Genomic DNA, 26,121 nt, shown 5'->3' with positions numbered 1-26,121 from the left:
TTAGTCAGACAGACAGTTAGTAGTACATTCCTGTTTGTCTCATTAGTCAGACAGACAGTTAGTAGTACATTCCTGTTTGTCTCATTAGTCAGACAGACAGTTAGCAGTACATTCCTGTTTGTCTCATTAGTCAGTCAGTCAGTTAGTAGTACATTCCTGTTTGTCTCATTAGTCAATCAGACAGTTAGTAGTACATTCCTGTTTGTCTCATTAGTCAGTCAGACAGACAGTTAGTAGTACATTCCTGTTTGTCTCATTAGACAGTCAGACAGTTAGTAGTACATTCCTGTTTGTCTCATTAGTCAGACAGACAGTTAGTAGTACATTCCTGTTTGTCTCATTAGTCAGACAGACAGTTAGTAGTACATTCCTGTTTGTCTCATTAGTCAGACAGACAGTTAGCAGTACATTCCTGTTTGTCTCATTAGTCAGTCAGTCAGTTAGTAGTACATTCCTGTTTGTCTCATTAGTCAATCAGACAGTTAGTAGTACATTCCTGTTTGTCTCATTAGTCAGTCAGACAGACAGTTAGTAGTACATTCCTGTTTGTCTCATTAGACAGTCAGACAGTTAGTAGTACATTCCTGTTTGTCTCATTAGTCAGTCAGACAGTTATTAGTACATTCCTGTTTGTCTCATTAGTCAGTGAGACAGACAGTTAGTAATACATTCCTGTTTGTCTCATTAGTCAGTCAGACAGACAGTTAGTAGTACATTCCTGTTTGTCTCATTAGTCAGTCAGACAGTTAGTAGTACATTCCTGTTTGTCTCATTAGTCAGTCAGACAGTTAGTAGTACATTCCTGTTTGTCTCATTAGTCAGTCAGACAGTTAGTAGTACATTCCTGTTTGTCTCATTAGTCAGTCAGACAGACAGTGAGTAGTACATTCCTGTTTGTCTCATTAGTCATTTAGTCAGACAGACAGTTAGTAGTACATTCCTGTTTGTCTCATTAGTCAGTCAGACAGACAGTTAGTAGTACATTCCTGTTTGTCTCATTAGTCAGTCAGACAGTTAGTAGTACATTCCTGTTTGTCTCATTAGTCAGTCAGACAGTTAGTAGTACATTCCTGTTTGTCTCATTAGTCAGTCAGTCAGTTAGTAGTACATTCCTGTTTGTCTCATTAGTCAGTCAGACAGACAGTTAGTAGTACATTCCTGTTTGTCTCATTAGTCAGTCAGACAGTTAGTAGTACATTCCTGTTTGTCTCATTAGTCAGTCAGACAGTTAGTAGTACATTCCTGTTTGTCTCATTAGTCAGTCAGACAGACAGTCAGTAGTACATTCCTGTTTGTCTCATTAGTCAGTCAGACAGTCAGTTAGTAGTACATTCCTGTTTGTCTCATTAGTCAGTCAGACAGACAGTTAGTAGTACATTCCTGTTTGTCTCATTAGTCAGTCAGACAGTTAGTAGTACATTCCTGTTTGTCTCATTAGTCAATCAGACAGACAGTTAGTAGTACATTCCGGTTTGTCTCATTAGTCAGTCAGATAGTTAGTAGTACATTCCTGTTTGTCTCATTAGTCATTCAGACAGACAGTTAGTAGTACATTCCTGTTTGTCTCATTAGTCAGTTAGACAGACAGTTAGTAGTACATTCCTGTTTGTCTCATTAGTCAGTCAGACAGTTAGTAGTACATTCCTGTTTGTCTCATTAGTCAGACATACAGTTAGTAGTACATTCCTGTTTGTCTCATTAGTCAGTCAGACAGTTAGTAGTACATTCCTGTTTGTCTCATTAGTCAGTCAGACAGTAAGTAGTACATTCCTGTTTGTCTCATTAGTCAGTCAGTCAGTTAGTAGTACATTCCTGTTTGTCTCATTAGTCAGTCAGTCAGTTAGTAGTACATTCCTGTTTGTCTCATTAGTCAGTCAGACAGTTAGTAGTACATTCCTGTTTGTCTCATTAGTCAGTCAGACAGTTAGTAGTACATTCCTGTTTGTCTCATTAGTCAGACAGACAGTTAGTAGTACATTCCTGTTTGTCTCATTAGTCAGTCAGACAGACAGTTAGTAGTACATTCCTGTTTGTCTCATTAGTCAGTCAGACAGTTAGTAGTACATTCCTGTTTGTCTCATTAGTCAGTCAGACAGACAGTTAGTAGTACATTCCAGTTTGTCTCATTAGTCAGTCAGACAGATAGTAGTACATTCCTGTTTGTTTCATTAGTCAGTCAGACAGACAGTTAGTAGTACATTCCTGTTTGTCTCATTAGTCAGTCAGACAGACAGTTAGTAGCACATTCCTGTTTGTCTCATTAGACAGTTAGTAGTACATTCCTGTTTGTCTCATTAGTCAGTCAGACAGACAGACAGTTAGTAGTACATTCCTGTTTGTCTCATTAGTCAGTCAGACAGACAGTTAGTAGCACATTCCTGTTTGTCTCATTAGACAGTTAGTAGTACATTCCTATTTGTCTCATTAGTCAGTCAGTCACACAGACAGTTAGTAGTGCATTCCTGTTTGTCTCATTAGTCAGTCAGACAGTTAGTAGTACATTCCTGTTTGTCTCATTAGTCAGTCAGACAGTTAGTAGTACATTCCTGTTTGTCTCATTAGTCAGTGAGACAGACAGTTAGTAATACATTCCTGTTTGTCTCATTAGTCAGTCAGACAGACAGTTAGTAGTACATTCCTGTTTGTCTCATTAGTCAGTCAGACAGTTAGTAGTACATTCCTGTTTGTCTCATTAGTCAGTCAGACAGTTAGTAGTACATTCCTGTTTGTCTCATTAGTCAGTCAGACAGTTAGTAGTACATTCCTGTTTGTCTCATTAGTCAGTCAGACAGACAGTGAGTAGTACATTCCTGTTTGTCTCATTAGTCATTTAGTCAGACAGACAGTTAGTAGTACATTCCTGTTTGTCTCATTAGTCAGTCAGACAGACAGTTAGTAGTACATTCCTGTTTGTCTCATTAGTCAGTCAGACAGTTAGTAGTACATTCCTGTTTGTCTCATTTGTCAGTCAGACAGTTAGTAGTACATTCCTGTTTGTCTCATTAGTCAGTCAGTCAGTTAGTAGTACATTCCTGTTTGTCTCATTAGTCAGTCAGACAGACAGTTAGTAGTACATTCCTGTTTGTCTCATTAGTCAGTCAGACAGTTAGTAGTACATTCCTGTTTGTCTCATTAGTCAGTCAGACAGTTAGTAGTACATTCCTGTTTGTCTCATTAGTCAGTCAGACAGACAGTCAGTAGTACATTCCTGTTTGTCTCATTAGTCAGTCAGACAGTCAGTTAGTAGTACATTCCTGTTTGTCTCATTAGTCAGTCAGACAGACAGTTAGTAGTACATTCCTGTTTGTCTCATTAGTCAGTCAGACAGTTAGTAGTACATTCCTGTTTGTCTCATTAGTCAATCAGACAGACAGTTAGTAGTACATTCCTGTTTGTCTCATTAGTCAGTCAGATAGTTAGTAGTACATTCCTGTTTGTCTCATTAGTCATTCAGACAGACAGTTAGTAGTACATTCCTGTTTGTCTCATTAGTCAGTTAGACAGACAGTTAGTAGTACATTCCTGTTTGTCTCATTAGTCAGTCAGACAGTTAGTAGTACATTCCTGTTTGTCTCATTAGTCAGACATACAGTTAGTAGTACATTCCTGTTGGTCTCATTAGTCAGTCAGACAGTTAGTAGTACATTCCTGTTTGTCTCATTAGTCAGTCAGACAGTTAGTAGTACATTCCTGTTTGTCTCATTAGTCAGTCAGACAGTAAGTAGTACATTCCTGTTTGTCTCATTAGTCAGTCAGTCAGTTAGTAGTACATTCCTGTTTGTCTCATTAGTCAGTCAGTCAGTTAGTAGTACATTCCTGTTTGTCTCATTAGTCAGTCAGACAGTTAGTAGTACATTCCTGTTTGTCTCATTAGTCAGTCAGACAGTTAGTAGTACATTCCTGTTTGTCTCATTAGTCAGACAGACAGTTAGTAGTACATTCCTGTTTGTCTCATTAGTCAGTCAGACAGACAGTTAGTAGTACATTCCTGTTTGTCTCATTAGTCAGTCAGACAGTTAGTAGTACATTCCTGTTTGTCTCATTAGTCAGTCAGACAGACAGTTAGTAGCACATTCCTGTTTGTCTCATTAGACAGTTAGTAGTACATTCCTATTTGTCTCATTAGTCAGTCAGTCACACAGACAGTTAGTAGTGCATTCCTGTTTGTCTCATTAGTCAGTCAGACAGTTAGTAGTACATTCCTGTTTGTCTCATTAGTCAGTCAGACAGTTAGTAGTACATTCCTGTTTGTCTCATTAGTCAGTCAGACAGACAGTTAGTAGTACATTCCTGTTTGTCTCATTAGTCAGTCAGACAGTTAGTAGTACATTCCTGTTTGTCTCATTAGTCAGACAGACAGTTAGTAGTACATTCCTGTTTGTCTCATTAGTCAATCAGACAGACAGTTAGTAGTACATTCCTGTTTGTCTCATTAGTCAGTCAGACAGTTAGTAGTACATTCCTGTTTGTCTCATTAGTCAGTCAGACAGACAGTTAGTAGTACATTCCTGTTTGTCTCATTAGTCAGTCAGACAGATAGTAGTACATTCCTGTTTGTTTCATTAGTCAGTCAGACAGACAGTTAGTAGTACATTCCTGTTTGTCTCATTAGACAGTTAGTAGTACATTCCTATTTGTCTCATTAGTCAGTCAGACAGACAGACAGTTAGTAGTACATTCCTGTTTGTCTCATTAGTCAGTCAGACAGACAGTTAGTAGCACATTCCTGTTTGTCTCATTAGACAGTTAGTAGTACATTCCTATTTGTCTCATTAGTCAGTCAGTCACACAGACAGTTAGTAGTGCATTCCTGTTTGTCTCATTAGTCAGTCAGACAGTTAGTAGTACATTACTGTTTGTCTCATTAGTCAGTCAGACAGTTAGTAGTACATTCCTGTTTGTCTCATTAGTCAGTTAGACAGTTAGTAGTACATTCCTGTTTGTCTCATTAGTCAGTCAGACAGACAGTTAGTAGTACATTCCTGTTTGTCTCATTAGTCAGTCAGACAGTTAGTAGTACATTCCTGTTTGTCTCATTAGTCAGTCAGTCAGTTAGTAGTACATTCCTGTTTGTCTCATTAGTCAGTCAGACAGACAGTTAGTAGTACATTCCTGTTTGTCTCATTAGTCAGTCAGACAGTTAGTAGTACATTCCTGTTTGTCTCATTAGTCAGTCAGTCAGTAGTACATTCCTGTTTGTCTCATTAGTCAGTCAGACAGACAGTTAGTAGTACATTCCTGTTTGTCTCATTAGACAGTTAGTAGTACATTCCTGTTTGTCTCATTAGTCAGTCAGACAGTTAGTAGTACATTCCTGTTTGTCTGATTAGTCAGTCACACAGACAGTTAGTAGTACATTCCTGTTTGTCTCATTAGTCAGTCAGACAGACAGTTAGTAGTACATTCCTGTTTGTCTCATTAGTCAGTCAGACAGTTAGTAGTACATTCCTGTTTGTCTCATTAGTCAGTCAGACAGACAGTTAGTAGTACATTCCTGTTTGTCTCATTAGTCATTCAGTCAGTTAGTAGTACATTCCTGTTTGTCTCATTAGTCAGTCAGACAGTTAGTAGTACATTCCTGTTTGTCTGATTAGTCAGTCACACAGACAGTTAGTAGTACATTCCTGTTTGTCTCATTAGTCAGTCAGACAGACATTTAGTAGTACATTCCTGTTTGTCTCATTAGTCAGTCAGACAGTCAGTTAGTAGTACATTCCTGTTTGTCTCATTAGTCAGTCAGACAGTTAGTAGTACATTCCTGTTTGTCTCATTAGTCAGTCAGACAGACAGTTAGTAGTACATTCCTGTTTGTCTAATTAGTCAGTCAGACAGTTAGTAGTACATTCCTGTTTGTCTCATTAGTCAGTCAGACAGACAGTTAGGAGCACATTCCTGTTTGTCTCATTAGTCAGTCAGACAGTCAGTTAGTAGTACATTCCTGTTTGTCTCATTAGTCAGTCAGACAGACAGTTAGTAGTACATTCCTGTTTGTCTCATTAGTCAGTCAGAAAGACAGTTAGTAGTACATTCCTGTTTGTCTCATTAGTCAGTCAGACAGTTATTAGTACATTCCTGTTTGTCTCATTAGTCAGTCAGACAGTTAGTAGTACATTCCTGTTTGTCTCATTAGTCAGTCAGTCAGACAGTTAGTAGTACATTCCTGTTTGTCTCATTAGTCAGTCAGACAGAAAGTTAGTAGTACATTCCAGTTTGTCTCATTAGTCAGACAGACAGACAGTTAGTAGTACATTCCTGTTTGTCTCATTAGTCAGACAGACAGACAGTTCAAATCAAATCAAATTTATTTTTATATAGCGCTTCGTACATCAGCTGATATTCTCAAAGTGCTGTACAGAAACCCAGCCTAAAACCCGAAACAGCAAGCAAAGCATGTGAAAGAAGCACATTCCTGTTTGTCTCATTAGTCAGTCAGACAGACAGTTAGTAGTACATTCCTGTTTGTCTCATTAGTCAGACAGACAGTTAGTAGTACATTCCTGTTTGTCTCATTAGTCAGTCAGACAGTTAGTAGTACATTCCTGTTTGTCTCATTAGTCAGTCAGACAGACAGTTAGTAATACATTCCTGTTTGTCTCATTAGTCAGTCAGACAGTCAGTTAGTAGTACATTCCTGTTTGTCTCATTAGTCAGTCAGACAGACAGTTAGTAGTACATTCCTGTTTGTCTCATTAGTCAGTCAGACAGTTAGTAGTACATTCCTGTTTGTCTCATTAGTCAGTCAGACAGTTAGTAGTACATTCCTGTTTGTCTCATTAGTCAGTCAGACAGTTAGTAGTACATTCCTGTTTGTCTTATTAGTCAGTCAGACAGACAGTTAGTAGTACATTCCTGTTTGTCTTATTAGTGAGTCAGACAGACAGTTAGAAGTACATTCCTGTTTGTCTCATTAGTCAGTCAGACAGTTAGTAGTACATTCCTGTTTGTCTCATTAGTCAGTCAGACAGTTAGTAGTACATTCCTGTTTGTCTCATTAGTCAGTCAGACAGTTAGTAGTACATTCCTGTTTGTCTCATTAGTCAGTCAGACAGACAGTTAGTAATACATTCCTGTTTGTCTCATTAGTCAGTCAGACAGTTAGTAGTACATTCCTGTTTGTCTCATTAGTCAGTCAGACAGACAGTTAGTAGTACATTCCTGTTTGTCTCATTAGTCAGTCAGACAGACAGTTAGTAGTACATTCCTGTTTGTCTCATTAGTCAGTCAGACAGTTAGTAGTACATTCCTGTTTGTCTCATTAGTCAGTCAGACAGACAGTTAGTAGTACATTCCTGTTGGTCTCATTAGTCAGACAGACAGTTAGTAGTACATTTCTGTTTGTCTCATTAGTCAGTCAGACAGTTAGTAGTACATTCCTGTTTGTCTCATTAGTCAGTCAGACAGACAGTTAGTAGTACATTCCTGTTTGTCTCATTAGTCAGTCAGACAGTTAGTAGTACATTCCTGTTTGTCTCATTAGTCAGTCAGACAGACAGTTAGTAGTACATTCCTGTTTCTCTCATTAGTCAGTCAGACAGACAGTTAGTAGTACATTCCTGTTTGTCTCATTAGTCAGTCAGACAGACAGTTAGTAGTACATTCCTGTTGGTCTCATTAGTCAGACAGACAGTTAGTAGTACATTTCTGTTTGTCTCATTAGTCAGTCAGACAGTTAGTAGTACATTCCTGTTTGTCTCATTAGTCAGTCAGACAGACAGTTAGTAGTACATTCCTGTTTGTCTCATTAGTCAGTCAGACAGTTAGTAGTACATTCCTGTTTGTCTCATTAGTCAGTCAGACAGACAGTTAGTAGTACATTCCTGTTTCTCTCATTAGTCAGTCAGACAGACAGTTAGTAGTACATTCCTGTTTGTCTCATTAGTCAGTCAGACAGACAGTTAGTAGTACATTCCTGTTGGTCTCATTAGTCAGACAGACAGTTAGTAGTACATTCCTGTTTGTCTCATTAGTCAGTCAGACAGTTAGTAGTACATTCCTGTTTGTCTCATTAGTCAGTCAGACAGTTAGTAGTACATTCCTGTTTGTCTCATTAGTCAGTCAGACAGACAGTTAGTAGTACATTCCTGTTTGTCTCATTAGTCAGTCAGACAGACAGTTAGTAGTACATTCCTGTTTGTCTCATTAGTCAGTCAGACAGACAGTTAGTAGTACATTCCTGTTTGTCTCATTAGTCAGTCAGACAGTTAGTAGTACATTCCTGTTTGTCTCATTAGTCAGTCAGACAGACAGTTAGTAGTACATTCCTGTTTGTCTCATTAGTCAGTCAGACAGTTAGTAGTACATTCCTGTTTGTCTCATTAGTCAGTCAGACAGTTAGTAGTACATTCCTGTTTGTCTCATTAGTCAGTCAGACAGACAGACAGTTAGTAGTACATTCCTGTTTGTCTCATTAGTCAGTCAGACAGTTAGTAGTACATTCCTGTTTGTCTCATTAGTCAGTCAGACAGACAGTTAGTACTACATTCCTGTTTGTCTCATTAGTCAGTCAGACAGTTAGTAGTACATTCCTGTTTGTCTCATTAGTCAGTCAGACAGACAGTTAGTAGTACATTCCTGTTTGTCTCATTAGTCAGTCAGACAGTTAGTAGTACATTCCTGTTTGTCTCATTAGTCAGTCAGACAGACAGTTAGTAGTACATTCCTGTTTGTCTCATTAGTCAGTCAGACAGTTAGTAGTACATTCCTGTTTGTCTCATTAGTCAGTCAGACAGTTAGTAGTACATTCCTGTTTGTCTCATTAGTCAGTCAGACAGACAGTTAGTAGTACATTCCTGTTTGTCTCATTAGTCAGTCAGACAGACAGTTAGTAGTACATTCCTGTTTGTCTCATTAGTCAGTCAGACAGTTAGTAGTACATTCCTGTTTGTCTCATTAATCAGTCAGACAGACAGTTAGTAGTACATTCCTGTTTGTCTCATTAGTCAGTCAGACAGTTAGTAGTACATTCCTGTTTGTCTCATTAGTCAGTCAGACAGACAGTTAGTAGTACATTCCTGTTGGTCTCATTAGTCAGACAGACAGTTAGTAGTACATTCCTGTTTGTCTCATTAGTCAGTCAGACAGTTAGTAGTACATTCCTGTTTGTCTCATTAGTCAGTCACTCAGTTAGTAGTACATTCCTGTTTGTGTCATTAGTCAGTCAGACAGACAGTTAGTAGTACATTCCTGTTTGTCTCATTAGTCAGTCAGACAGTTAGTAGTACATTCCTGTTTGTCTCATTAGTCAGTCAGACAGACAGTTAGTAGTACATTCCTGTTTGTCTCAATAGTCAGTCAGACAGTTAGTAGTACATTCCTGTTTGTCTCATTAGTCAGTCAGACAGTTAGTAGTACATTCCTGTTTGTCTCATTCGTCATTCAGACAGTTAGTAGTACATTCCTATTTGTCTCATTAGTCAGTCAGACAGACAGACAGTTAGTAGTACATTCCTGTTTGTCTCATTAGTCAGTCAGACAGTTAGTAGTACATTCCTGTTTGTCTCATTAGTCAGTCAGACAGACAGTTAGTAGTACATTCCTGTTTGTCTCATTAGTGAGTCAGACAGTTAGTAGTACATTCCTGTTTGTCTCATTAGTCAGTCAGAAAGACAGTTAGTAGTACATTCCTGTTTGTCTCATTAGTCAGTCAGACAGTTATTAGTACATTCCTGTTTGTCTCATTAGTCAGTCAGACAGTTAGTAGTACATTCCTGTTTGTCTCATTAGTCAGTCAGTCAGACAGTTAGTAGTACATTCCTGTTTGTCTCATTAGTCAGTCAGACAGAAAGTTAGTAGTACATTCCAGTTTGTCTCATTAGTCAGACAGACAGACAGTTAGTAGTACATTCCTGTTTGTCTCATTAGTCAGACAGACAGACAGTTCAAATCAAATCAAATTTATTTTTATATAGCGCTTCGTACATCAGCTGATATTCTCAAAGTGCTGTACAGAAACCCAGCCTAAAACCCGAAACAGCAAGCAAAGCATGTGAAAGAAGCACATTCCTGTTTGTCTCATTAGTCAGTCAGACAGACAGTTAGTAGTACATTCCTGTTTGTCTCATTAGTCAGACAGACAGTTAGTAGTACATTCCTGTTTGTCTCATTAGTCAGTCAGACAGTTAGTAGTACATTCCTGTTTGTCTCATTAGTCAGTCAGACAGACAGTTAGTAATACATTCCTGTTTGTCTCATTAGTCAGTCAGACAGTCAGTTAGTAGTACATTCCTGTTTGTCTCATTAGTCAGTCAGACAGACAGTTAGTAGTACATTCCTGTTTGTCTCATTAGTCAGTCAGACAGTTAGTAGTACATTCCTGTTTGTCTCATTAGTCAGTCAGACAGTTAGTAGTACATTCCTGTTTGTCTCATTAGTCAGTCAGACAGTTAGTAGTACATTCCTGTTTGTCTTATTAGTCAGTCAGACAGACAGTTAGTAGTACATTCCTGTTTGTCTTATTAGTGAGTCAGACAGACAGTTAGAAGTACATTCCTGTTTGTCTCATTAGTCAGTCAGACAGTTAGTAGTACATTCCTGTTTGTCTCATTAGTCAGTCAGACAGTTAGTAGTACATTCCTGTTTGTCTCATTAGTCAGTCAGACAGTTAGTAGTACATTCCTGTTTGTCTCATTAGTCAGTCAGACAGACAGTTAGTAATACATTCCTGTTTGTCTCATTAGTCAGTCAGACAGTTAGTAGTACATTCCTGTTTGTCTCATTAGTCAGTCAGACAGACAGTTAGTAGTACATTCCTGTTTGTCTCATTAGTCAGTCAGACAGACAGTTAGTAGTACATTCCTGTTTGTCTCATTAGTCAGTCAGACAGTTAGTAGTACATTCCTGTTTGTCTCATTAGTCAGTCAGACAGACAGTTAGTAGTACATTCCTGTTGGTCTCATTAGTCAGACAGACAGTTAGTAGTACATTTCTGTTTGTCTCATTAGTCAGTCAGACAGTTAGTAGTACATTCCTGTTTGTCTCATTAGTCAGTCAGACAGACAGTTAGTAGTACATTCCTGTTTGTCTCATTAGTCAGTCAGACAGTTAGTAGTACATTCCTGTTTGTCTCATTAGTCAGTCAGACAGACAGTTAGTAGTACATTCCTGTTTCTCTCATTAGTCAGTCAGACAGTTAGTAGTACATTCCTGTTTGTCTCATTAGTCAGTCAGACAGACAGTTAGTAGTACATTCCTGTTGGTCTCATTAGTCAGACAGACAGTTAGTAGTACATTCCTGTTTGTCTCATTAGTCAGTCAGACAGTTAGTAGTACATTCCTGTTTGTCTCATTAGTCAGTCAGACAGACAGTTAGTAGTACATTCCTGTTTGTCTCATTAGTCAGTCAGACAGTTAGTAGTACATTCCTGTTTGTCTCATTAGTCAGTCAGACAGACAGTTAGTAGTACATTCCTGTTTGTCTCATTAGTCAGTCAGACAGTTAGTAGTACATTCCTGTTTGTCTCATTAGTCAGTCAGACAGACAGTTAGTAGTACATTCCTGTTGGTCTCATTAGTCAGACAGACAGTTAGTAGTACATTCCTGTTTGTCTCATTAGTCAGTCAGACAGTTAGTAGTACATTCCTGTTTGTCTCATTAGTCAGTCAGACAGTTAGTAGTACATTCCTGTTTGTCTCATTAGTCAGTCAGACAGACAGTTAGTAGTACATTCCTGTTTGTCTCATTAGTCAGTCAGACAGACAGACAGTTAGTAGTACATTCCTGTTTGTCTCATTAGTCAGTCAGACAGTTAGTAGTACATTCCTGTTTGTCTCATTAGTCAGTCAGACAGACAGTTAGTAGTACATTCCTGTTTGTCTCATTAGTCAGTCAGACAGTTAGTAGTACATTCCTGTTTGTCTCATTAGTCAGTCAGACAGTTAGTAGTACATTCCTGTTTGTCTCATTAGTCAGTCAGACAGTTAGTAGTACATTCCTGTTTGTCTCATTAGTCAGTCAGACAGACAGACAGTTAGTAGTACATTCCTGTTTGTCTCATTAGTCAGTCAGACAGGTTAGTAGTACATTCCTGTTTGTCTCATTAGTCAGTCAGACAGCGTTAGTAGTACATTCCTGTTTGTCTCATTAGTCAGTCAGACAGTTAGTAGTACATTCCTGTTTGTCTCATTAGTCAGTCAGACAGACAGTTAGTAGTACATTCCTGTTTGTCTCATTAGTCAGTCAGACAGTTAGTAGTACATTCCTGTTTGTCTCATTAGTCAGTCAGACAGACAGTTAGTAGTACATTCCTGTTTGTCTCATTAGTCAGTCAGACAGACAGTTAGTAGTACATTCCTGTTTGTCTCATTAGTCAGTCAGACAGTTAGTAGTACATTCCTGTTTGTCTCATTAGTCAGTCAGACAGACAGTTAGTAGTACATTCCTGTTGGTCTCATTAGTCAGACAGACAGTTAGTAGTACATTTCTGTTTGTCTCATTAGTCAGTCAGACAGTTAGTAGTACATTCCTGTTTGTCTCATTAGTCAGTCAGACAGACAGTTAGTAGTACATTCCTGTTTGTCTCATTAGTCAGTCAGACAGTTAGTAGTACATTCCTGTTTGTCTCATTAGTCAGTCAGACAGACAGTTAGTAGTACATTCCTGTTTGTCTCATTAGTCAGTCAGACAGACAGTTAGTAGTACATTCCTGTTTGTCTCATTAGTCAGTCAGACAGACAGTTAGTAGTACATTCCTGTTGGTCTCATTAGTCAGACAGACAGTTAGTAGTACATTCCTGTTTGTCTCATTAGTCAGTCAGACAGTTAGTAGTACATTCCTGTTTGTCTCATTAGTCAGTCAGACAGACAGTTAGTAGTACATTCCTGTTTGTCTCATTAGTCAGTCAGACAGTTAGTAGTACATTCCTGTTTGTCTCATTAGTCAGTCAGACAGACAGTTAGTAGTACATTCCTGTTTCTCTCATTAGTCAGTCAGACAGACAGTTAGTAGTACATTCCTGTTTGTCTCATTAGTCAGTCAGACAGACAGTTAGTAGTACATTCCTGTTGGTCTCATTAGTCAGACAGACAGTTAGTAGTACATTCCTGTTTGTCTCATTAGTCAGTCAGACAGTTAGTAGTACATTCCTGTTTGTCTCATTAGTCAGTCAGACAGTTAGTAGTACATTCCTGTTTGTCTCATTAGTCAGTCAGACAGACAGTTAGTAGTACATTCCTGTTTGTCTCATTAGTCAGTCAGACAGACAGTTAGTAGTACATTCCTGTTTGTCTCATTAGTCAGTCAGACAGTTAGTAGTACATTCCTGTTTGTCTCATTAATCAGTCAGACAGACAGTTAGTAGTACATTCCTGTTTGTCTCATTAGTCAGTCAGACAGTTAGTAGTACATTCCTGTTTGTCTCATTAGTCAGTCAGACAGACAGTTAGTAGTACATTCCTGTTGGTCTCATTAGTCAGACAGACAGTTAGTAGTACATTCCTGTTTGTCTCATTAGTCAGTCAGACAGTTAGTAGTACATTCCTGTTTGTCTCATTAGTCAGTCAGTCAGTTAGTAGTACATTCCTGTTTGTGTCATTAGTCAGTCAGACAGACAGTTAGTAGTACATTCCTGTTTGTCTCATTAGTCAGTCAGACAGTTAGTAGTACATTCCTGTTTGTCTCATTAGTCAGTCAGACAGTTAGTAGTACATTCCTGTTTGTCTCATTAGTCAGTCAGACAGACAGTTAGTAGTACATTCCTGTTTGTCTCAATAGTCAGTCAGACAGTTAGTAGTACATTCCTGTTTGTCTCATTAGTCAGTCAGACAGTTAGTAGTACATTCCTGTTTGTCTCATTCGTCATTCAGACAGTTAGTAGTACATTCCTGTTTGTCTCATTAGTCAGTCAGACAGTTAGTAGTACATTCCTGTTTGTCTCATTAGTCAGTCAGACAGACAGTTAGTAGTACATTCCCGTTTGTCTCATTAGTCAGTCAGACAGTTAGTAGTACATTCCTGTTTGTCTCATTAGTCAGTCAGACAGTTAGTAGTACATTCCTGTTTGTCTCATTAGTCAGTCAGACAGACAGTTAGTAGTACATTCCTGTTTGTCTCATTAGTCAGTCAGACAGACAGTTAGTAGTACATTCCTGTTTGTCTCATTAGTCAGTCAGACAGTTAGTAGTACATTCCTGTTTGTCTCATTAATCAGTCAGACAGACAGTTAGTAGTACATTCCTGTTTGTCTCATTAGTCAGTCAGACAGTTAGTAGTACATTCCTGTTTGTCTCATTAGTCAGTCAGACAGACAGTTAGTAGTACATTCCTGTTGGTCTCATTAGTCAGACAGACAGTTAGTAGTACATTCCTGTTTGTCTCATTAGTCAGTCAGACAGTTAGTAGTACATTCCTGTTTGTCTCATTAGTCAGTCACTCAGTTAGTAGTACATTCCTGTTTGTGTCATTAGTCAGTCAGACAGACAGTTAGTAGTACATTCCTGTTTGTCTCATTAGTCAGTCAGACAGTTAGTAGTACATTCCTGTTTGTCTCATTAGTCAGTCAGACAGTTAGTAGTACATTCCTGTTTGTCTCATTCGTCATTCAGACAGTTAGTAGTACATTCCTGTTTGTCTCATTAGTCAGTCAGACAGACAGACAGTTAGTAGTACATTCCTGTTTGTCTCATTAGTCAGTCAGACAGTTAGTAGTACATTCCTGTTTGTCTCATTAGTCAGTCAGACAGACAGTTAGTAGTACATTCCTGTTTGTCTCATTAGTGAGTCAGACAGTTAGTAGTACATTCCTGTTTGTCTCATTAGTCAGTCAGACAGACAGTTAGTAGTACATTCCTGTTTGTCTCATTAGTCAGTCAGACAGTTAGTAGTACATTCCTGTTTGTCTCATTAGTCAGTCAGACAGACAGTTAGTAGTACATTCCTGTTGGTCTCATTAGTCAGACAGACAGTTAGTAGTACATTCCTGTTTGTCTCATTAGTCAGTCAGACAGTTAGTAGTACATTCCTGTTTGTCTCATTAGTCAGACAGACAGACAGTTAGTAGTACATTCCTGTTTGTCTCATTCCTCAGTCAGACAGTTAGTAGTACATTCCTGTTTGTCTCATTAGTCAGTCAGACAGTTAGTAGTACAATCCTGTTTGTCTCATTAGTCAGTCAGACAGACAGTTAGTAGTACATTCCTGTTGGTCTCATTAGTCAGACAGACAGTTAGTAGTACATTCCTGTTTGTCTCATTAGTCAGTCAGACAGTTAGTAGTACATTCCTGTTTGTCTCATTAGTCAGTCACTCAGTTAGTAGTACATTCCTGTTTGTGTCATTAGTCAGTCAGACAGACAGTTAGTAGTACATTCCTGTTTGTCTCATTAGTCAGTCAGACAGTTAGTAGTACATTCCTGTTTGTCTCATTAGTCAGTCAGACAGACAGTTAGTAGTACATTCCTGTTTGTCTCAATAGTCAGTCAGACAGTTAGTAGTACATTCCTGTTTGTCTCATTAGTCAGTCAGACAGTTAGTAGTACATTCCTGTTTGTCTCATTCGTCATTCAGACAGTTAGTAGTACATTCCTGTTTGTCTCATTAGTCAGTCAGACAGACAGACAGTTAGTAGTACATTCCTGTTTGTCTCATTAGTCAGTCAGACAGTTAGTAGTACATTCCTGTTTGTCTCATTAGTCAGTCAGACAGACAGTTAGTAGTACATTCCTGTTGGTCTCATTAGTCAGACAGACAGTTAGTAGTACATTCCTGTTTGTCTCATTAGTCAGTCAGACAGTTAGTAGTACATTCCTGTTTGTCTCATTAGTCAGACAGACAGACAGTTAGTAGTACATTCCTGTTTGTCTCATTCCTCAGTCAGACAGTTAGTAGTACATTCCTGTTTGTCTCATTAGTCAGTCAGAGAGTTAGTAGTACAATCCTGTTTGTCTCATTAGTCAGTCAGACAGACAGTTAGTAGTACATTCCTGTTTGTCTCATTAGTCAGTCAGACAGACAGTTAGTAGTACATTCCTGTTTGTCTCATTAGTCAGTCAGACAGTTAGTAGTACATTCCTGTTTGTCTCATTAGTCAGTCAGTCAATTAGTAGTACATTCCTGTTTGTCTCATTAGTCAGTCAGACAGACAGTTAGTAGTACATTCCTGTTTGTCTCATTAGTCAGTCAGACAGTTAGTAGTACATTCCTGTTTGTCTCATTAGTCAGTCAGACAGTTAGTAGTACATTCCTGTTAGTCTCATTCGTCAGTCAGACAGTTAGTAGTACATTCCTGTTTGTCTCATTAGTCAGTCAGACAGACAGACAGTTAGTAGTACATTCCTGTTTGTCTCATTAGTCAGTCAGACAGTTAGTAGTACATTCCTGTTTGTCTCATTAGTCAGTCAGACAGACAGTTAGTAGTACATTCCTGTTGGTCTCATTAGTCAGACAGACAGTTAGTAGTACATTCCTGTTTGTCTCATTAGTCAGACAGACAGTTAGTAGTACATTCCTGTTTGTCTCATTAGTCAGTCAGACAGTTAGTAGTACATTCCTGTTTGTCTCATTAGTCAGTCAGATAGACAGTTAGTAGTACATTCCTGTTTGTCTCATTAGTCAGTCAGACAGACAGACAGTTAGTAGTACATTCCTGTTTGTCTCATTAGTCAGTCAGACAGTTAGTAGTACATTCCTGTTGGTCTCATTAGTCAGTCAGACAGACAGTTAGTAGTACATTCCTGTTGGTCTCATTAGTCAGACAGACAGTTAGTAGTACATTCCTGTTTGTCTCATTAGTCAGTCAGACAGACAGTTAGTAGTACATTCCTGTTGGTCTCATTAGTCAGTCAGACAGTTAGTAGTACATTCCTGTTGGTCTCATTAGTCAGTCAGACAGACAGTTAGTAGTACATTCCTGTTGGTCTCATTAGTCAGACAGACAGTTAGTAGTACATTCCTGTTTGTCTCATTAGTCAGTCAGACAGACAGTTAGTAGTACATTCCTGTTTGTCTCATTAGTCAGTCAGACAGTTAGTAGTACATTCCTGTTTGTCTCATTAGTCAGTCAGACAGTCAGTAGTACATTCCTGTTTGTCTCATTAGTCAGTCAGACAGTTAGTAGTACATTCCTGTTTGTCTCATTAGTCAGTCAGACAGTTAGTAGTACATTCCTGTTTGTCTCATTAGTCAGTCAGACAGTCAGTAGTACATTCCTGTTTGTCTCATTAGTCAGTCAGACAGTTAGTAGTACATTCCTGTTTGTCTCATTAGTCAGTCAGACAGTCAGTAGTACATTCCTGTTTGTCTCATTAGTCAGTCAGACAGTTAGTAGTACATTCCTGTTTGTCTCATTAGTCAGTCAGACAGACAGTTAGTAGTACATTCCTGTTTGTCTCATTAGTCAGTCAGACAGTTAGTAGTACATTCCTGTTGGTCTCATTAGTCAGTCAGACAGACAGTTAGTAGTACATTCCTGTTGGTCTCATTAGTCAGACAGACAGTTAGTAGTACATTCCTGTTTGTCTCATTAGTCAGTCAGACAGACAGTTAGTAGTACATTCCTGTTTGTCTCATTAGTCAGTCAGACAGTTAGTAGTACATTCCTGTTTGTCTCATTAGTCAGTCAGACAGTCAGTAGTACATTCCTGTTTGTCTCATTAGTCAGTCATTCTTCAGTAGAAGACAGTTAGTAGTGCATTACATTTTGAGTGTGTATGGGCATTCATTTCTGACTGTTTGGTGAGTGTGCGTGTTTGTGCGTGTGCGGGGGTGTGTGTTTACATAATGTGTTTGTTGTTGTCTTCTGAACTAGTGGTCACTCACCTGCTCATCGATTCCTCACCTCACCCCCTCAGAGCTGAAGTCGGAGAACGAAACGAAATCTGAAACGTTTCTGCAAAAAACACCTTTACCATGGAAACATTTTTGGCTAAAACGTTTCAAATTCCATTCTGTTCCAATCTCTCTTGGCAGGCCATGGGATGGAGGCTGAGCGAGGGGGTTGAGCGTGTATGTGTGTGTATGTGTGTGTGTGTGCGCGTGTGTGTGCATGGGTGTGTGTGTGTGTGTGTGTATGTGTGTGTGTGTGTGTGTGTGTGTGTGTGTGTGTGTGTGTGTGTGTGTGTGTGTGTGTGTGTGTGTGTGTGTGTGTGGTGTGTGTGTGTGTGTGTGAGAGAGAGAGTGTGTTGTGTGTGTGTGTGTGTGTGTGTGTGTGTGTGTGTGTGTCTGTGTCTGTGTGTGTGTGTGTGTGTCTGTGTGTGTGTGTGTGTGTGTGTGTGTGTGTGTGTGTGTGTGTGTGTGTGTGTGTGTGTGTGTGTGTGTGTGTGTGTGTGTGTGTGTGTGTGTGTGTTGTTGCCTTGTGGTGGTATTTGTCTCAGAAGATAATCGGGCAATTCCACGGAAATGGAATTGAGCTGAGACTCAGATTATTCACTTCAAATATATGCCAAACAAAAACCATTGATTTCAAAGTTTAACAAACCATACAACTCTATGCACAATGACTACTTTTAGTAATTTACACAGAACATTTTACAAAAACACATTTACTGGAAAAACTGTGCAGATGCAAAGTTTGGTGAAAGAATTTCTCCCTCCATTTTTTACGTGATGAAACATCTGCTCCAAATGAAACCAAAGACATCTGCAGAAAGACAAAGATGTCTGCAGAAAAACAAAGACGTCTGCAGAAAGACAAAGATCTCTGCAGAAAGACAAAGATGTCTGCAGAAAGACAAAGATCTCTGCAGAAAGACAAAGATCTGTGCAGAAAAACAAAGATGTCTGCAGAAAGACAAAGATCTCTGCAGAAAGACAAAGACGTCTGCAGAAAGAATGGGCTGTCAGCTATGACATGACCCCTTGACTTTGAAAACAGCTATTTTGGTTATTGAACTACAAGTAAGAGAAGTGGATTTGCATAAGATGATTGATTTGCGGTCACATCTCTTCATTGTGATGTACTGTACCTGAAAACGTGGACATATATTTAGAAGATGTATGGTTGTGGTTTTGTTTAACATCCTGCTCTGGGTATTCTACACACTGGATATTATTTGAATGTGCTCAAACCTGAACCAATCATAGACATCTATGTTTCACAAGTTTGGACATTAAAGTACAGAACAGTAGAGTACAGTAGAGTACAGTAGAGTACAGCACAGTAGAACTCAGTAGAGTACAGCACAGTAGAGTACAGTACAGTAGAGTACAGTACAGTAGAGAATAGCATTGTTAAGTAGATTAGAGTTCAGTACAGTAGAGTTCGGTACCAAAAACACAGGGCGGACTAACCAAATTTTAACTACTTTTCATTGTCCATGGACGTCCGGTGTCGGTCAGTCAGAATGCTAGTTTAGAGGAAATGGAAAGAGAGGGGCCTCATGGGTAGGTGTCAGTAAGAACAGGGAGAGGTGACATTAACTGAGGAGAGAGAGAGAGATAGAGAGAGAGAGACCACCAGACAACAGAAAGACAGAGAAAACAGTTATCAGCTGAACATAACTAATTGATAGATCTACTTGTTACTTCTATGAATTTTTATTCATGTTCAGAAATGAGAAAACATCTTAAAGCAGGGCTGACCTTTTTAACCTGTTATGGCTAGGGGGCAGTATTTTCACGGCTGGATAAAAAACGTACCCGATTTAATCTGGTTATTACTCCTGCCCAGTAACTAGAATATGCATATAATTATTGGCTTTGGATGGAAAACACTCCAAAGTTTCTAAAACTGTTTGAATGGTGTCTGTGAGTATAACAGAACTCAAATGGCAGGTCAAAACCTGAGAGATTCCTTTACAGGAAGTGGCCTGTCTGACCATTTATTGAACTTCTTTGCCATCTCTATCTTTTACAAAGGATCTCTGCTCTAACGTGACACTTCCTACGTCTTCCATGGGCGCTCAGAGCCCGGGAAAAACCTGAATGTCGTCATCCCAGCCCCAGGCTGAAACACATTATCGCCTTTCTCAAGTGGCCGATCAAGGGACTGTGGGCTTAGGCGCGTGCCCTGGCCGCCCCCGTCTTTGTGATTTTTCCTCTGTTTGCCGAAAAGGAGATTCCCGGTCTGAATATTATCGCTTTTTTACAAGATAAATTGCATAAAAATTGATTTTAAACAGCGGTTGACATGCTTCGAAGTACGGTAATGGAATATTTAGATTTTTTTTGTCACGAATTGCGCCATGCGCGCGACCCTGATATACCATTTCGGATAGTTTCTGGAACGCACGAACAAAACGCCGCTATTCGGATATAACGATGGATTATTTGGGACCAAACCGACATTTGTTATTGAAGTAGCAGTCCTGGGAGTGCATTCTGACGAAGACAACAAAGGTAATAACATTTTTGTAATAGTAAATCTGATTTTGGTGAAGGCTAAACTTGCCGGGTGTCTAAATAGCTAGCCCGTGATGGCTGGCCTATGTACTTAGAATATTGCAAAATGTGCTTTCACCAAAAAGCAATTTTAAAATCGGACATATCGAGTGCATAGAGGAGTTCTGTATCTATAATTCTTAAAATAATTGTTATGCTTTTTGTGAACGTTTATCGTGAGTAATTTAGTAAATTGTTAGTAAATTCCCCGGAAGTTTGCTAGTTCTGAACGTCACATGCTAATGTAAAAAGCTGTTTTTTGATATAAATATGAACTTGATTGAACAAAACATGCATGTATTGTATAACATAATGTCCTAGGTGTGTCATCTGATGAAGATCATCAAAGGTTAGTGCTGCATTTAGCTGTCTTCTGGGTTTTTGTGACATTATATTCTAGCTTGAAAAATGGGTGTCTGATTATTTCTGGCTGGGTACTTTGCTGACATAATCTAATGTTTTGCTTTCGCTGTAAAGCCTTTTTGAAATCGGACAGTGTGGTTAGATAAAGGAGAGTCTTGTCTTTAAAATGCTGTGAAATAGTCATATGTTTGAAAAATTGAAGTTTTTGTATTTTTGAGGAATTTGTAATTCGCGCCACGCCTATCATTGGATATTGGAGCAGGTGTTCCGCTAGCGGAACGTCTAGATGTAAGGACGGCCACGTGTGTACCAGTGGAGGCTGCTGAGGGGAGGACAGCTCATAATAAAGGCTGGTTTCCATGTGGTTGATTCCATTCCACTGACTCCATTCCAGCCATTACTATGAGCCGTCCTCCCCTCAGCAGTCTCCCAATTTTAACATCCAGACAAACAAACAATAAAAGCAGCTTTTCTTCTGATATGTCATCTACCACCCTGATGGCTAACAGACTGTTCTACTGTGGGATAGTGGCTATAGAGAGATACTGGCGATCCCACTCTGGCTAAAGCACTGGAACACGTCTGGAGCACAGTCCACTGGCCGTCTCGGCACGTCCCCGTAAACATTCCCTTATCAGCTCTCCAAATGACTTTCTCCCAGACCTCCGCCAGGGGAGATGCAGATTGTATCAGAGGCGTTAAAGTGCTACAGGACCAGCTGTAAATAGACCAAGCAGACATGGCTACAGGATGTGGTGATTCCATTGGAGCCTCATTAGCCCCCTGAGCTACGACCAACTCTGCTACACCAATACAAGCTCCCCAGTGCTGTATGGCCAGCAAGACTTACTGGAAGACAGAGACTGGTGCTCCTCAGTCACACACAAGGGAACACAGCATAGTGTTGAGTCACACACAAGGGAACACATCACATTGTTGAGTCAAACACAGGGAACACAGCACAGTGTTGAGTCACACACAAGGGAACACAGCACAGTGTTGAGTCACACACAAGGGAACACAGCACAGTGTTGAGTCACACACAAGGGAACACATCACATTGTTGAGTCAAACACAGGGAACACAGCACAGTGTTGAGTCACACACAAGGGAACACAGCACAGTGTTGAGTCACACACAAGGGAAAACAGCACAGTGTTGAGTCACACACAAGGGAACACATCACAGTGTTGAGTCACACACAAGGGAACACAGCACAGTGTTGAGTCACACAGAAGGGAACACAGCACAGTGTTGAGTCACACACAAGGGAACACAGCACAGTGTTGAGTCACACACATGGCACACAGCACAGTGTTGAGTCAAACACAGGGAACACAGGACAGTGTTGAGTCACACATACGGAACACAGCACAGTGTTGAGTCACACACAAGGGAACACAGCACAGTGTTGAGTCAAACACAGGGAACACAGCACAGTGTTGAGTCACACACATGGAACACAGCAGTGTTGAGTCAAACACAGGGAACACATCACATTGTTGAGTCACACACATGGAACACAGCACAGTGTTGAGTCAAACACAGGGAACACATCAAATTGTTGAGTCACACACAAGGGAACACAGCACAGTGTTGAGTCACACACATGGAACACAGCACAGTGTTGAGTCACACACAGGGAACACAGCACAGTGTTGAGTCACACACAAGGGAACACATCACAGTGTTGAGTCACACACATGGAACACAGCACAGTGTTGAGTCAAACACAGGGAACACAGCAGTGTTGAGTCAAACACAAGGGAACACAGCACAGTGTTGAGTCACACACATGGAACACAGCACAGTGTTGAGTCAAACACAGGGAACACAGGACAGTGTTGAGTCACACACAGGGAACACAGCACAGTGTTGAGTCACACACAAAGGAACACAGCACAGTGTTGAGTCAAACACAGGGAACACAGCACAGTGTTGAGTCACACACATGGAACACAGCAGTGTTGAGTCAAACACAGGGAACACATCACATTGTTGAGTCACACACATGGAACACAGCACAGTGTTGAGTCAAACACAGGGAACACAGCACAGTGTTGAGTCACACACAAGGGAACACAGCACAGTGTTGAGTCACACAGAAGGGAACACAGCACAGTGTTGAGTCACACACAAGGGAACACAGCACAGTGTTGAGTCACACACATGGAACACAGCACAGTGTTGAGTCAAATACAGGGAACACAGCACAGTGTTGAGTCAAAAACAAGGGAACACATCACAGTGTTGAGTCACACACATGGAACACAGCACAGTGTTGAGTCAAACACAAGGGAACACATCACAGTGTTGAGTGACACACAAGGGAGCACATCACATTGTTGAGTCACACACAAGGGAACACAGCACAGTGTTGAGTCACACACAAGGGAACACAGCACAGTGTTGAGTCACACACAAGGGAACACAGCACAGTGTTGAGCAACACAGGGAACACAGCACAGTGTTGAGTCAAACACAGGGAACACAGCACAGTGTTGAGTCACACACAAGGGAACACAGCACAGTGTTTAGTCACACACAAGGGAACACATCACATTGTTGAGTCAAACACAGGGAACACAGCACAGTGTTGAGTCACACACAAGGGAACACAGCACAGTGTTGAGTCACACACAAGAGAACACATCACAGTGTTGAGTCACACACAAGGGAACACAGCACAGTGTTGAGTCACACAGAAGGGAAAACAGCACAGTGTTGAGTCACACACAAGGGAACACAGCACAGTGTTGAGTCACACACATGGAACACAGCACAGTGTTGAGTCAAACACAGGGAACACAGCACAGTGTTGAGTCAAACACAAGGGAACACATCACAGTTTTGAGTCACACACATGGAACACAGCACAGTGTTGAGTCAAACACAAGGGAACACATCAGTGTTGAGTCACACACATGGAACACATCACAGTGTTGAGTCACACACAAGGGAACAGAGCACAGTGTTGAGTCAAACACAGGGAACACAGCAGTGTTGAGTCAAACACAAGGGAACACAGCACAGTGTTGAGTCACACACATGGAACACAGCACAGTGTTGAGTCAAACACAGGGAACACAGGACAGTGTTGAGTCACACACAGGGGACACAGCACAGTGTTGAGTCACACACAAGGGAACACAGCACAGTGTTGAGTCAAACACAGGGAACACAGCACAGTGTTGAGTCACACACATGGAACACAGCAGTGTTGAGTCAAACACAGGGAACACATCACATTGTTGAGTCACACACATGGAACACAGCACAGTGTTGAGTCAAACACAGGGAACACATCACAGTGTTGAGTCACACACAAGGGAACACAGCACAGTGTTGAGTCACACACAGGGAACACAGCACAGTGTTGAGTCACACACAGGGAACACAGCACAGTGTTGAGTCAACACACAGGGAACACAGCACAGTGTTGAGTCACACACAGGGAACACAGCACAGTGTTGAGTCACACACATGGAACACAGCACAGTGTTGAGTCAAACACAAGGGAACACAGCACAGTGTTGAGTCACACACACTGGGAACACAGCGACAGTGTTGAGTCACACACAGGGAACACAGCACAGTGTTGAGTCACACACAAGGGAACACAGCACAGTGTTGAGTCAAACACAGGGAACACAGCACAGTGTTGAGTCACACACATGGAACACAGCAGTGTTGAGTCAAACACAGGGAACACATCAGTGTTGAGTCACACACATGGAACACAGCACAGTGTTGAGTCACACACAGGGAACACAGCACAGTGTTGAGTCACACACAGGGAACACAGCACAGTGTTGAGTCAAACATAAGGGAACACATCACAGTGTTGAGTCACACACATGGAACACAGCACAGTGTTGAGTCAAACACAAGGGAACACATCACAGTGTTGAGTCACACACAAGGGAACACATCACATTGTTGAGTCACACACAAGGGAACACAGCACAGTGTTGAGTCACACACAAGGGAACACAGCACATTGTTGAGTCACACACAAGGGAACACAGCACAGTGTTGAGTCACACACAAGGGAACACAGCACAGTGTTTAGTCACACACAAGGGAACACATCACATTGTTGAGTCAAACACAGGGAACACAGCACAGTGTTGAGTCACACACAAGGGAACACAGCACAGTGTTGAGTCACACACAAGGGAACACAGCACAGTGTTGAGTCACACACAAGGGAACACATCACAGTGTTGAGTCACACACAAGGGAACACAGCACAGTGTTGAGTCACACAGAAGGGAACACAGCACAGTGTTGAGTCACACACAAGGGAACACAGCACAGTGTTGAGTCACACACATGGAACACAGCACAGTGTTGAGTCAAACACAGGGAACACAGGACAGTGTTGAGTCACACATACGGAACACAGCACAGTGTTGAGTCACACACAAGGGAACACAGCACAGTGTTGAGTCAAACACAGGGAACACAGCACAGTGTTGAGTCACACACATGGAACACAGCAGTGTTGAGTCAAACACAGGGAACACATCACATTGTTGAGTCACACACATGGAACACAGCACAGTGTTGAGTCAAACACAGGGAACACATCAAATTGTTGAGTCACACACAAGGGAACACAGCACAGTGTTGAGTCACACACATGGAACACAGCACAGTGTTGAGTCACACACAGGGAACACAGCACAGTGTTGAGTCACACACACAGGGAACACAGCACAGTGTTGAGTCACACACAGGGAACACAGCACAGTGTTGAGTCACACACAGGGAACACAGCACAGTGTTGAGTCAAACACAAGGGAACACAGCACAGTGTTGAGTCACACACATGGAACACAGCACAGTGTTGAGTCAAACACAGGGAACACATCAAATTGTTGAGTCACACACAAGGGAACACAGCACAGTGTTGAGTCACACACATGGAACACAGCACAGTGTTGAGTCACACACAGGGAACACAGCACAGTGTTGAGTAACACACAGGGAACACAGCACAGTGTTGAGTCACACACAGGGAACACAGCACAGTGTTGAGTCACACACATGGAACACAGCACAGTGTTGAGTCAAACATCGGAACACATCACATTGTTGAGTCACACACATGGAACACAGCACAGTGTTGAGTCAAACACAGGGAACACATCAAATTGTTGAGTCACACACAAGGGAACACAGCACAGTGTTGAGTCACACACATAGAACACAGCACAGTGTGGAGTCACACACAGGGAAGACAGCACAGTTTTGAGTCAAACACAGGGAACACAGCACAGTGTTGAAATGACAACAACAACTTAACATCTGATGTGAAGCCTGATGGTTAATGAATACAACTTAATATCTGATGTGAACCCTGATGGTTAATGAATACAACTTAATATCTGATGTGAACCCTGATGGATAATGAATACATGTGAAAGTCATGCTTCTGATCTGAT

At 40.7% G+C, this 26,121-nt stretch overlaps 1 protein-coding gene across 3 annotated transcripts in view; it reads right to left on the bottom strand.

The window, feature by feature from the left end:
- The window catches only part of LOC106602019 (glucagon receptor), a 252,163-nt gene that overhangs the window by 48,622 nt on the left and 177,420 nt on the right, over positions 1–26,121 (bottom strand). The window lies entirely within an intron of this gene.

The sequence above is a fragment of the Salmo salar genome, chromosome 03 (genome assembly GCF_965601325.2).
Source record: "Salmo salar chromosome 03, fSalSal1, whole genome shotgun sequence".
NCBI classification, from domain to species: Eukaryota; Metazoa; Chordata; class Actinopteri; order Salmoniformes; family Salmonidae; genus Salmo; species Salmo salar.
Note: the sequence above shows the minus strand (reverse complement) of the source record. Positions and strands in the feature narration are given on the sequence as shown.